Genomic DNA, 14,461 nt, shown 5'->3' with positions numbered 1-14,461 from the left:
TCTTGGGGAATTTGTTTGGGAAACAACAGAATAGTTAAGCTGGACAGGACCACAGTGGAGCATCTGGTTCAACATCCCTGCTTCCTAGAGCCCATTGCACAGGATTGTTCTTGAACTGTTTGTTCCAAACAGTTCTTGAATATCTCCAGTGAGGAGACTCCACAACCTCTCTGGGCAGTCAGATTCTAGGCTTGCAACTGTAGGATTAGAAAGTAATGTAAATATTTTGAAATCGTTTAAAGACTTCATCCCTTTGGTCAAGCTTCTATCCCATGTCCTTTAAAATGCAATTTCATTTTCACCCAGAAGTTTTCATGTTTCCCTTGAGCAAGAAGAGCTTCCAGTCCTTTACAGATTCTCTATGCATTATGGCTGATCTAGAGTGAATTCTGCTGTCACATGGCAGAAATCAGTCTTCTAGATGATGACAGTTGTTTTCAATGATCTTTAAATTTCTTCCACCAAAGCCTCCATGTGATGCAATAACGTACTGTCTTCAAACTCATTGTCCTGTTTTTTTTTAAATTTAGTTCAAAATATGTACCCAAAGTTCAATGGGCAACATTACTTTCTCTCAGTAATAGATATGACAAAGTTTCACCTAAGTACATGCTACAACATTCTTCTGCATTTACCCCTTCATTTCAGTGCTCCTTTATTCACCCCTGGAAAGTCTGCGTGCATCTTTTTCATGGTCTGCTCAGGGAAACAGATGAAAAAGCAAATATTTCTTCCATCTCCACCTGCTGTGGAGACTGAATTGCTCTGAACAATTTTTCACCATCCTGTTGCACATTGCTGATGTTTGAAACTGACAGATCTTGACAGATCTTATTCATCACAATAAAACTTAAGGCTTTTGTAGCCTCCACACAGCCTGCCCATTCCCCAGGGTGTTTAAACATGCTGTGGAGATCAGCTGGCCCTTGCTCTTTGGGTCTGCAGAGCTGGTGGAGGGCAAGGAGAAATCATACCATAGAGCTATCAAAGTAACCTCTCTGAAGCTCTCAAGGAAACAGCAAACATGGCCAAAGTGAAAGAGTTACTATATTGAGCTTAGAGAAGACATGCCCACAGTGAAAGGGGCTGAGGTTTGCTTTTTGGACCGGGGTTTGTTTATCTACGTCTATTAAGCTGCACCCAAATGCCTCTGTGTGGAACAGATTAACTACTTCCACAGATCCTTTCCTCTCTTCTGAGGCCAACAGCTCTGAGGTTTTCCTATAGGCCACTACAGCTCATCCACATGGCCAGTCCTTGGTCAGCTGAAAACAAATTAACCAGTGCTGCTGAATGTGTGGCGAAGTAGGGTAGGCAAGGTACACCAGGCAGACCAGGCTCCACTCTTACACAGTGCAGGTGGCTGTGGGAGGGATTTGTTGGAGATTCAGTGACTCAGTATGTAGAAACCCAAACACTACATTTGGTCCTGAACTTTCTCTTTAAAAACTGAGGGTGTGTTCAGCAGGTCAATGCTGATAGGCAGGATCAGCCTGAAAAATAACTCAAACAGCACCTAGGAAGTATAAGCCACATACTGAGTTGTACTCCAAAGCAGGATTTTCACATTTTCTGTAGGTATGCATTTTCCATCCACATTATTTTCTTAATCTCTCTCTCTCTCTCTCTCTCAGCTGGATCTGCCTGAAAGTATGCCTGTTCAAATCTGCTCCTAACAACCTAAGAAAGCATATGAGATTATGTGGTTTACCCCCTGCCTCCATTCCCAGAGCCAGCCAGATCAGGCAGCATGACCTGGAAGATATAATAGGGTAGAGCCTGAAATGTGTTCAGCTGAATAGGGTTAGTATTCAGGGCTCAGGAAAAGTAAATGAGGAGACTCTAGAGGTAGTTACAAAACCATCACGGTCTTGGCACTAATTGGTAAAGGTGTGTTGTTCTGGACCACCTGGACAACATGGTGGGTGCTGAAATTTAACAGTGAGAGCCAGGTTGTCGGGACAGATAATAAATATAGCAACAGAAATAATAACTGTAAAAATATCCATTCACTAAATTACAAAAATTAATATTTTAGCTTTGAGCCACAGTAGAGATTGAAAATAGCAGATGGATTTTTTTTTTTAAAGAGTAATGTTACATTGTCATAGATAACATTGGTACTGATCTTTAAACACATTTCTTTGCTCCACAGATTTGAAAAGCACAGACACTGAAGAAGGAATCCTTGTGCATGGCAAAAATCTTGTCTTGCTGAGCTGCAAGTACCAGACTGTCTTTTTCCAAGTACTTTTCAAGTCACTGCTCTCTGTCTTACAGTCCCAGATTCTACTTCTTTCTCTTTTCTCATCAGCATTTTTACTTTTCAGGTTGAAGAATCAAAAGCGTCATTTTGCCTCCCCTTATAACTGCTATTAATACTCACAATGTTTCCCAGGAAAACTAGAGTTCTCCAATTTATTTACTTTTATAATCTCAGTCTTAATATTCTGAAGTACAGTTAGAAATATAACAGTAACCCAACAGAATGACGAAACACAGCAAGAGTTTTATGGCATAGAGAAAATTGCTTTTGCCCATTGATAAGAATCAAAATACTTATTGCACAGGTTTTGGAAGTTTTAACCTTGGTCACTTATGCATCTCATATCTTACATGATATAATACATTATTTTTGCAATTTTAACACAAAAAGTCAAGAGATGGTTTATCTTGTTAGTCTGCTTCTGTAAGCTTTTCAGCAAAACCTAGTTCTGTGAGGGAGAGAGGCGCTTAGCATGCAGATGAGTTGGGAACTGCTTCTATTTCTAAAGGTATTTTGCTAAAGTGAACTCACTCTGGGGTACAATTCTAGTCCTGCCTTGACTGCACAATGAAATAAGGAATCCAAACAACTACCAGTGTTTTCCCTGCTATTGATAATACTTCTTTGAGAAAACTTCCACTTTCATCTTGTATTACTTTCAATATAACAGCTCTGCATATATCCTTGGAATGCTGTCTTTACATGAATAATACAGGTTCATAAAATATTCAATCTCAATATCTATGCTATGACACACTGAGATTTTCTGCTCTTGTCAGGGTGTCTGTTGGAGAAAGCTTGATCCTGCTCCAAATCTTTATTAGTTTGATGTGTGCAATTAAATTTTATAATACATCACAGTCATTTGCATGCACTGTGTAAATTACACTATATTCATTGTAAAGACTGAGAATGTCTGTATACTGAATATCAGTTAGATGTAAAATTTACTCTGAATGGTCTATGTGCTTCTCTGCTGTGTCAACTGTGTAAGGATTTCTACATGCAGGAATGCAGACTGTGCATTAATATATTCAGATGTGCATAAATTACATGTAAACACCTGGCTTAACAGGTACAAGCTAGAGAAAAACTACCAAAAAGCAACTGTGATGAATATTTTTTCAGATTTAATAATTGATCCCAAAGCATCATAAAGCAGCCATCTCTAGCTACGAAATATACACAGCTTGTAAGCATTTTGCAATTAATCAACAGCAGCAGTCCTGCTATAACACGCTGATGAGCGTGTGCAATGTGCTATTTCCATCTCCTTGTTATAAATACAGTCTATAGTGATTCCTGTTCGCTCTGACAAGAAACTGGCCCTTGATTTTGATTTTCCCTGACAAAAGTAAGTTAACAAAGACCAGGACCTGAGCAACAAAGCACAGCAAAAAGCAGCTGTGCTCTACCTTGTATCTGCACAAAATATTAAAGCATCTGATGTGTTCCAAATTTCTGTACGGCCTAATCACTCTGAAGTCTAGGAGCCAGGAGCTATTAACAACAGAATTATAGTGAGAGGGTCAATGATATTTAAGAGATTTAAGGTGGCCTACTACAGATACTTCAAAGCTAGCTTTACATTCTAAATGTAAATCCAGTTCAGAGAGGACAATGCCAGACATTCGCCCCTTTCGGCCTCGCCCCACTTAGCAAAGGCATGGCTGCACATGGCATCACCATTGGCCTGGCTTTTCCTCTGTGCTCCAGGTGGTGCCTGGAGGTAGTTACTACATTTTGCTCTTGTTTCAGTTCAGGAAGTCTGAAATGACGAGGGGCTGCTGAAGCAAAGCTTTCATCCAAGGTGCCAAGGTGCATATTACATGCCATGGGTCAAGGCTAGGGGACATACAAGAATGTGCAAGGACATGAGCTTGGCAGCTTAGTCAACAGGATGGTATTAGAGACCACTGCAGGGCAGAAGACAATCCTGACATGACCCTCTATGTGCTCCCTGTGGAGAGAGGTGCCTTAAGTGAGCATTGCCCAGAGTCGTACCTGAGGGCAACTAGTTGGTTAGCACCCAAAAAAGAAGCAAATTTACACACATGCAGCACCCAAGTATGTGAAAATTCATGACTGGTTCAAAAGAACACACAAGAGAACAAAGCATACACCACTGCTAAATCTACTAATGAAAGGGATCATAGGAAGTGTCATTGCAGGGCTCAAGGGCAATTTATTTGCAGTCTCAAGTACACTCTTGCATTCAAAGAAAGCCTAAAAGGACTACAGATCCAAACCAGCTCTGACAGAAACCGGACAGGACTGTGACCATATGGTTGTTTTGTACACTGTGTGTGAGACACCAACGAGATTATGTCAACTGGAACAGTAAGGGTCAGCCTCAAAGATCTATAAAAAGAAAAGCCAAGGGCACATTTACTTCTGGACCTTTCTGATGTGTTAGTGATTTTTACAACTTCAAATTTAGCTGCTTGGAGACCTGCTGGGTTACAATTTCTGCAGAATCCCCCTCACTTGGCATGTAGTGCTTTTAAACAACATTGAAAAAGTGCCCCTTGGCTTATGGTCCTAAACAGAGACAGAATAAAAAGAATAAACAGTTCAAAGAGTATTTAATTTTTTAAATGTGTACATATCTCAGATGAACTCAGCAGTGCACTGATCACTAAGACTGAAAGTACATAGTGACTGTGGACAGAAGATAAATAGTAAAAAAATTGACATTTAAATAAAAATTTCAACAATACAAGTTTCTAAACTTTATATAATGCAATATTCCCCTTTACTTTCAATTCTGTGTACTCTGCAATACTCTCCAGAATATAATTCTCTTTTTAAAAAGATGTGAAATATTACAGTAATTGTGCTTCTTCCAAATAGCACGCAAAATATTCAAAAAATGGAGAATGCTGTTGATATTCTGTCAGATCCTGCGTTTTAAAATCCAAATGTAAGCCATCATATACTTCTTCCCATCTCTATTTATTAAAACAAATCTACCAAAAAATTTATACTAATATAAATTACAAAACCTTCTCAAAATAATATTTACCTTTTCAGCTGGGACAATTCATTGAGAAGAAATTTTATCAGAAGTTTGGAATAAACTGTATCTCAAAGCTGTATTTATAAAGTCACAAACTCATCTGGCAAACACCTTTCGCTCCCAATAAATACTTTCAGATAATACACAAAAGATAATGCAATTAGCCCCTTAATATACACAATATATTTTTCTGACATATGTAGAGCAAAGGAACAAAAAGCACCAGTCCTAAGAAAAGGAGACTTCACTGAATTCATGCCAATGGTTTTATCAATGCTTTGATGGCATTTTAGACATTGTACAGCAGAATCTCACCTTTTGACTGTATTTTGCACTGAAAATCAAACTTGCAGAGTCAGACTCTTAACAGTTTTAGATTTCAAAGCAACTTATCCAACAGCTCCTAGTGGCTTGCATGAAACAGGAGTAGCACATTGAGAGCAAATGACAGGAATAGTGCAAAGCATCAAAACAAAAGCAAACAAGACGTGGAAAATCAGGCCATTTTTTACTACCTGACAGTGGTCTCAAAACTTTAAGCAACTGCTTTTACAAATTGTATCTCCTTTAAATAACTTAGACATATTTACTGAAAAAAAAAAAATTTAAACAAGCATGTGTTTTATATGTTTATTCTGATACTTATGATTTTTTCATGTCAGGGAAGAAAACCTGTGTTTAACCAGGACATATGTATCTTAAGGAAAACAAGGATAACTGATCAGAAAAAGATGAGTTATGGCTTCTGAAACTACTTTATGAAGATCAGGTTTTTTGTCCACATACTTGCAATGAAGAGAAAAGAGGCCCTGTCTGTCAGCCAAAATGAGGCAATCAAAGATGATCTATAGCAATGAGTTTCTACTGCTGGGATTGTGCTAAGCATACTTTATAAACATACAGAAATGAAAGAATCTTAATTATCTTATTCACACATATGCAAGAGCTATACAAAACCAGAATATGTCAGTGAAGCTGATAATAGGTACACGTGTTCTTCAATTCCTAAGCCATTTTCAATGAAATTCAATTATTAGAACAACAAACCCATGTTTCCAACAAATTATTTACTATATAAACAGTTTATAAAATATCAAGCACTCGCTTTCTCAAATACTCTTGGCTTTTTTGTTAGATGGGAGGAGAATATGAGACAGAGCAAAATAAGAAGCTGAAAAGAGCTGTTAGCTCTTCAACAATAACATTTTTAATTTAAAACACAGCCCTATATTACAACATTATTTTAACCAGCCAAGCCCTCTCAGAGAACTGACATATGGTATAGAGATAACATTTGTCCAAGGCAAGGGGGCTGGGACACAGCTTGCAATTAATACAGCAGGGGAAAATGAAATGCAATGCAGAAAAAAGAAAGGAGATTTTTCAGGTAAACTAAACCAACACTTCATTCCATTAGGAACTTATACATATTTAAGTGATGTCTTTTGTAGTTTCAGGCAGCCATTACAATTTTAGTAAATTTGAGTCCTTTTAATTAAGTCTTCACAGTTATGAGTAATTCAATATTTATTATTAAACATAACACGACATTGTGATTAATAAAAGACAATATTTTACAAAATGATACCACCAATATGAAAATTTATAAGGCATCACTAATAAAGAAATTCACTATTATTGTGCATCTTCAAAAAATTTTCTAAGAACTATGTGCTGTACATGATGGCAGCCTAAAGTCTATTTTAATCATCTCCAAAAACCTGTCAATTAAACCACTGTCAAAACCACTAGTGCTAAAGTATCCTCCAGTAAAAAGATGTTACATGCCTTTTTGTACAGTTGAAAACATTCTGAATAATAGCTCAACCCTAATACAAGTACACAGCATACTGATCAGGAGATATTACAGCTTCAGAAAGAGTCCCTTCCTTTTCATCTCAATTACCAACCAGTGAAACAATCTGAAAATGCTTTACCTTTCCAGTAGTTTGATTTGCTCTGACTGCAACTATCAAGCCATCTAAGTTTTATTTTACCACTACCAGGAACTCCCAGGTGGGTATCACATTTCCCTTTAAAAATGTTAATAACCAGCCTTTAAGAGATCATTTCTAATGTATCAGATCAGCATCGTACCACACCGACTCTGGTTTTTCTTTAGTGACTGTAACATTGCAAAGTTGTAACTCCAGACTACCATACATTGCTAAAGCAAGACTCATGAACAGGCTCACCACGGTAAAACACAGAAAATACAAGCTTACCTTTGGTTTAAGCAAAATTAAACATTGGCTACAATATAATCCTTAGCAAGCAGCCAGCACCTAAAGGAGCTTCACCTTTGTTTAAATAACTTGTGCGGTTTCTGGGTAGAATAAATCTTTGGGGTCCTGGCGTTGCCTCTCCCTCGTTATCCTGTAACCACTTGGCACCGCAGCACTGCGAGGAATGATCAAGTTGCTTCACTCACAAGTTCCTTTTACAACTGTGATTACATTACAGGGCCTTGCAGTGAAAAAAGGACTGAGCTACCTGCCAGCTAGCACTTCGTAATATATTGCTGAAAGGTTAAAAAATTCAGTCAGCAGTGCATTTTCCAGTTATATGCAAGCAGAGAAAAGCATAAAATATTCTTAGCAACCTTGGTCAATGGTCATGCATTTTTTTTAATGCTGCTGGTCAAAATTTGATGAGGAGTCAGATAAATTCAGAATCACATTTCTCTGTCCTGGTGATTTTGACCTATTTTGCATGAATTTGGTACAAAACCACCTGAAACACTGTAAACCTGAGAAAACATCAAATTAGCATTAAATACTAAGTTACAGTTATGCAGCAGAAAAGTCTAAATGATGTTACTGTCTTAGAGGGACTTGAGCACTGCAGAGTTAAAAAAGTTTCACTGCCTCTGAAATGACCATGTGCATTCTGAGAACAGAACTTCATTTTTTAATTGTCCCTTTCATCTTTAATCTTCCTTTTGAGGAAACAGACTTTGCAATATTTGTTTCTATGTAAATTTTTTCAGTTTCTCTGATAGTCTATTCTGAAAATGTATTATAATTTCATTTTGCAATTGGTTAAGAATCAATTCATTTAACACACCTTTATCAACTAGCATTTGAAATTGTAGGGACCAATGTGCCTTCTCAGGATGATTAGAGCCAGAATGGAGAAAGGAAATTACTCAGCATTTGTTAAGCCAAAGGAAGAGAATTATTTCCAATAGAATTATAATGAGGAAAAAAATTAAAACGTGCGCAATACAGTTCTGTAGATCTTCAACTTATGGTAAAGTTCTGTGTATTTCAAGTATCATGAAATAATTCAGGAGAAAAATGCCACAAATTAAACTGTTCATTTCAACTAATAAACATACAACAATTTAAGACTGCAAATACTGTAGAGGTGACAAACTCAAAATGCTCCCCAGTAGTGATGCAGTATATCTCATGTCAGTCCTATGCAGAAATTCCATGTATTTCCATTGCTTAGGCACAGATTTCCTATTTAGTGCAATAGTTGAAGTTATCTTCTAGATAATTTTAGAAATCATGCTTAGAAGGTGATATTGCCTTTTTGAAAAATACATAGCTGTATGGTATGTAATTCTCTCATGATGTGTGTTAAATTAAAAAAAAAAAAAGTAAAATATTATTAAATTGAAAGATTAATCTCAATACAATACCATGGTAGGGATGAAATGCTGGTGTTGGGAGCTGCTAATGTGTGCATGTCAGTCTCCCAAGACCTGTCTTCAGCCTGCACCTCGCAAAGGCTCCAGGACCTGCCTGCCACCTTGAGCAGTTTTACACAAAGCACTGCACTTGTGTCAAGTGCACAGAAGTTCCCTCCCATACAGGCTCTTGCTTAGGGAAACTCAACAGAGGTTTAAAGTTGAAATAAAAAACATACAGCGGGAAAGCTCCATGGCTCTACAGCCTTTCAGAAAGCTCCTTGGGTCACAGCCTTTCCTCTTTTATGCTTCTTCTCCTAATCCCAGGAAAAATCATTCCAAATATTTCTTATTTGTAGGGCCAAACCCCCTTTCCAGGATTAAAACTGTTTGACTTACTCTTCTGGATGTGTAGCACAAAGGCTGATCAAAAACTTGGCTTGTTCTTCCACCACTGAATCCTGAAATATTAAACTCTACAAAGTCAATTTTTCTTGGCAACCTCCAAAGTACCACACCTCAAATAACCTTTTATTTAAACTTTCTACAACTTTAGACAAAATTTTGCATGTTGTTTTTGCAACCTTGTTTGCACTGCTGTCCCTTGTAGCACCATCAGTGATCCTACTGAAGTTTCAGCTATAGTAAACTATAACCATGCTCTTTTTCAGCCAAAGTACCTGTGCTAATGCTTACTTTGCTTTTGAATATTTTAAAATGTAACTATCTAAAGTTCCAAGGCAGCTAGGTTGGGATGATGTGCAGACAATACCTCTCACCTTTGAGATCAGCCCAGGTAATAACTTCCAGAACGAAGGCTGAAACTCAGGAGATGCTCTTTCTTTTGATCAACTAGAGTTCAAATCCAGTTAATAGTGGTCCTCGTGCAAGAATTTATCTTTTGAAACAGCTTTTTATTCACAGTAGTAGTTAAGACAGGTAAGTAGTGAGTGAGACATTCACTTAGTGCTTCCATTTCCAAAGAGCTTTTTGTGGCATTACGCTCACTCTGGTTTGCATTAGTTACAGCCATCTGTGGGTAAAAACATCTATGCCTTGGGCAGCGGATCTGTGCTAGATAAACACTGCATAACTCTAAGATATAATTGTTCCTTTGTGTTTATATTATTGAAAGTGGACAACTGCACACAAAGACCTGCTTCAGAGACACATCGTTCAGCCAAACTTCCCAAGTGAATGCTCCAGCATAACTCTGCTATGAAATCCTAAGGTTTGCATCCAGTATTGCTGGTTTATGTTCATTATCAAATACCCTCTGAGGAAAACACTACTGACAAGATATAAAAGTTCAGCTGTGCCACAGACAGACTCCAGCACAAAAAACCTGTCATCAGTACTGCTTTGATGTCTGGGCAAGGTAGGGAGCAGTGTGACATGGCAGGATTTTCTGTAACACCTTGCATTTTGCCATCAAAGGCAATTATAGGTTATTTCTGCAGTTCCTATGGCTGCTCATTTCTCACTTTCCCCAGCTCTCCTCTCTTGGTTACAAACCTTGCTTAGCAAGGAAGAACTTGCCTTTCCAAAAGGTGAAGCAGATGAGACAATAGTCAATAGTCACGAGGCAAAAAGTGAACCAATACAGGAAGAGTTGTTCTGTGATCTCCCTGGTAAATGACACTAAATTTTTTACTACAAAGCAAGATTTTTCACTGTGACTGTTGGGTTGTTTTATAATAGATTTATCATATAAATAATCTGTTACAAACATGACAAAAAGCTAAGAGAAATACAAGCACAAGGGAGAATTAGTCATATATATAATAAAATAATATTTGAGAGTATCTGAATTACAGCCAATAAATAGAAGCAGAGAGTGTGGATTTGCAAAATTTTAAAGCCCTTTCAAACATAAGGCAGAATGATATGGAGGAAAAAAAAAGTGGTGCTAATACAGCCTATCTCTACAGAAAAAAAATCAAACCTGATTCCCTCCCAAACTTCTAGGTATTTCTGAAGTGAAAACACTTCCAAACTGCTGTGCCAACTAAAATAGAACATTATATGAAAGACATGTTTTAATGCAACTGTGCATGAATGCCAGCAAGTTTAAGGATCAAAGGAACTTGTCTTGAACTAATACAATATCCAGAAATGTTGTTCCATGTATGCTAATAACAAAAATACAATACAAAGCTAATTTCACTACTTTTGAACCATTTAACAGGCCATTTTCCTCCCTGTGTATTACTCAAAAGCAGACACTATGATTGAGCATTAAATTTTCCTCCTGTATGGGTATAGAAGGCACTAACAAACCTATCACAGATGAAGAAATAACAACCATTTAATGATAAACTGTAAAATAAAACTTGCACATCAGCATCGGCGCAAAAGAAAATGAGAAAGGACAGCAGAAAATTGCACAGCTCTGTACAAAGGGAAATTTTAAAATCCACATCATAATAACAAACATGAAAATCTGCAATAATCAATCAGCCAGTATGAAATCTGAATTTACTTGTGGGTAGCAGAGAAAAAGATGGCTCCCCAGAGCACAGAGCACAAAATCAAAATGTAATTAACAAACCTTATTTTCATGGTTCTAGGCTTACTATTGGTTAAACAGAAACATGCCTTTTACAGTAACTTTAGACTCTATTACTCAAGCCAAGCAGTACTACATCTTTCCAGGGATTTCCATATATATTAGCTCATGGATGAAGATCATAAAATACAAAAATAAAACAAACTTGCCTTTCATAGCAGGATTACACCATGGTGCTTGAATCTTGCAGAGCTAATGGTTTGAAGGTCAGGCTCTTTGGAACAGATGCACTAATCTCTTATTATCTCTATTACACAAATTATTTCAGATAGTATTTTTTCTTGGAACCGAGAGATAAACCTCTATTTGCTGCCTAGGATTATTGTGATCATTAATGAGAGTGGTTCTTTTTGGGTGTGTGTTAAGTGTGAGAGGGTAGCTGCTATTAAGTACAGGCTGGTATAAAAATAACATTGGCCAATTAAATAGCAGGGAAAAGTAAGACACATAAATTCCACACAGGTAAGATGCTGTCAAAATAAGGATTAAACATAATATATGCACAGAAAAAAAAAGATTCTTATGTACACAATAAATCAAAATCACTTAAGGTAAAATCAAAGATCAGAGCACAGTCTTCCATTATTATTAGGAAATACTATTTAAGGAAACATGCAGTTTTGTTATTATACCCTCTATAATAGGTCAGACTTTAAAACTCCATGGGTACAACAGAATCTAATATAACAGAAGATTTGAGATTAAACAACAAAAAATAAAAAGTGCATAAAGCATGGCTTGTTTATATAAAGCTGGTATTACTACCTTCCTGACTACGTAAGGTCTGATAGGACATAATACAATTATCTAATTGGTAGCTAACTTCTAATAAAATCACAGTGAAAGATGACATCAAGGGCATGCAAATATCATAAAACAGAGATTTTGTGAAGCTCCTTGATAAATTAAAAGAAATAGCTACTGCCAGAATAAGAACAATGTAAAAGTGAGTCTGAATAAACTTAAATATCATACATAGATATTTTAATAACTATTTTCCAGTCTTTATATCACCAGAATTATATGTTATTAAACACACCATCTTAAGGCTATGAAAAATATCAAAACTAGTACGTCAGGTATTAGAAAAAGAATATTTTTGAAAAAGAGTCTGCAATAACAAGATTTACCCTGTTAGTGACATAGCATTGAAGATATGTAATGAACACAATCTCTGCCTTCTTCTGAAGTTTTTTGAAGTGAGAAGAAATCTGCATTTCAGTGGTAACAGGAGACAATGTAACTGAAAAATGACTCAAATCTAACATTTTTTTTACTTAATAATCCTTTCTCACAATGTGCCTGATTGCATACTGTCTTTAAAATAATATTTTTATTCATGATATCTCCTATTTTTCCCAGCTTCTAATATATGTATTTAATTTTTAACAAGAACATATTCTAGTGGAAAATTGAAAGCATTTCTCTCAAGTCAAGATCTTCCAATATATAGTCAGAAAAATTCTTAGAATAATTTATGTTTTTTTCCATTGAAATGTTTAAGTAAAATCAATTTTTCTAACCCTTGCCCAGTGGTGGTTTTCTCTGAAGACTACACTATGTGAAATGCCACACTGGGAAAGAGGAAGATGCCCAATGAAGACCAAAACTTTTTCAAAGGCCTTAACCTTTCTATACATTTTTCTGTCATCCTCAAAGGAAGTTTGGGCTACACAGAGTCACTATGTATATCAAACAAAATATAAAAGCATGGGTTATTTAGAACAAATCTGAAATGCATGGTGTTGTTAAATATTTTCTTTTCCCCTACATCGAGAAGAAGTTTTTTTTTGTCTTACATATAAACAAAATCATGCAGAATTTTCACCAAGTCCAAGTTCATCATGCATAGATCTCCATGGGGCAATTCCCCATGAAGCATACATAGGACTGGACCTCACCACCATGAAGATACTTAATATATAATTTTTAAAGAAAATTTCAATACTTTTATAATGTGACATTATTTGTTTCAACTGTAAGGAAAATAAAACACTCTAGAAACCAAAGTTAACTTGACTGTAAACTCCTGTTCCAGCAAAATGGTGCCTGAAAATTTGAAATATTTGCTACTAGGATATGATTTATATAAATAAGTCTTATGTTTTTAATATAACTCTCAATCTGTGAGTTTATATTATGTTCTGTTCTATTCATCCCAACAACACAATGATAAATAAAGCACCAACTCAGAATCATGGTGAAATTCTGGTCTGCTTTTCTTCAAAATTACAAAGGGTAGAAGACATCTTGTATACACTTAAGAGATCTCTTATCATACCACCTTCCTATTCAGCAAGGCAGGTACCCACAGTATTTTCAGGTATTTTGTAAGGATCATTTTGACAGTGATAATTATTTTGGTAAAAAAACCTAGCAATTGTAATGAAAACATCTTGTTACAGAGAGTTCAGCACTGTGCCATCAAGGATAACAAATGTCACCATGCTATGTTCTGAAGTACAAAACATAAGCTAAAAGAACAGTCAAAAGGATGTGAGTATAAACATACACATTTGCAAGGCAACCCAGTGATGGATGAATCTGTTTTAATTTAATTAATGAGCTGTTCACATATCCTATGCATTTCTTCATAGTTCAACTGAGTTCCCAGCTTAAAAGACTTTAGGAATCTTCTTACAGTCAGGTCCTGACTCAGCTTGTGGTCAACACACCTTCTATAATATCACTAAAACACATCAACTAATCAGGTACTGCTATTTGCTCATTTAGCTAACTTTACACTGCAAGGAGTGATCTGTGGTATTTACCCTTAAAGCAAGTAACCTCTAAAGAGTAATTAACTAAAATCCCCCAAACAGAAACATTCTTACAGGGAGGACACAAGAAATGAAGATGCTAAATTAAGCCGGCCCACATTATAACCCAGCAGCACAGAGCTGAGTCCTACTTTAGCATGTTTGGGCATCAAACATTATATTGCTTTCAGCCACAGATCCCAATTTCAAG

General features: G+C 36.4%; 1 protein-coding gene across 1 annotated transcript in view; it reads right to left on the bottom strand.

Annotated features, from left to right (window-relative positions):
- Positions 1-14,461, bottom strand: part of LOC121358848 (regulating synaptic membrane exocytosis protein 1-like) — a 160,263-nt gene that overhangs the window by 8,297 nt on the left and 137,505 nt on the right. The gene's annotated exons all lie outside the window — the stretch shown is intronic.

Source organism: Pyrgilauda ruficollis, unplaced genomic scaffold (genome assembly GCF_017590135.1).
Source record: "Pyrgilauda ruficollis isolate IOZ18807 unplaced genomic scaffold, ASM1759013v1 scaffold40, whole genome shotgun sequence".
Lineage (NCBI taxonomy): Eukaryota > Metazoa > Chordata > Aves > Passeriformes > Passeridae > Pyrgilauda > Pyrgilauda ruficollis.
The sequence above is the reverse complement of the archived record's forward strand: the minus strand, read 5'-3'. Positions and strand labels throughout refer to the sequence as shown.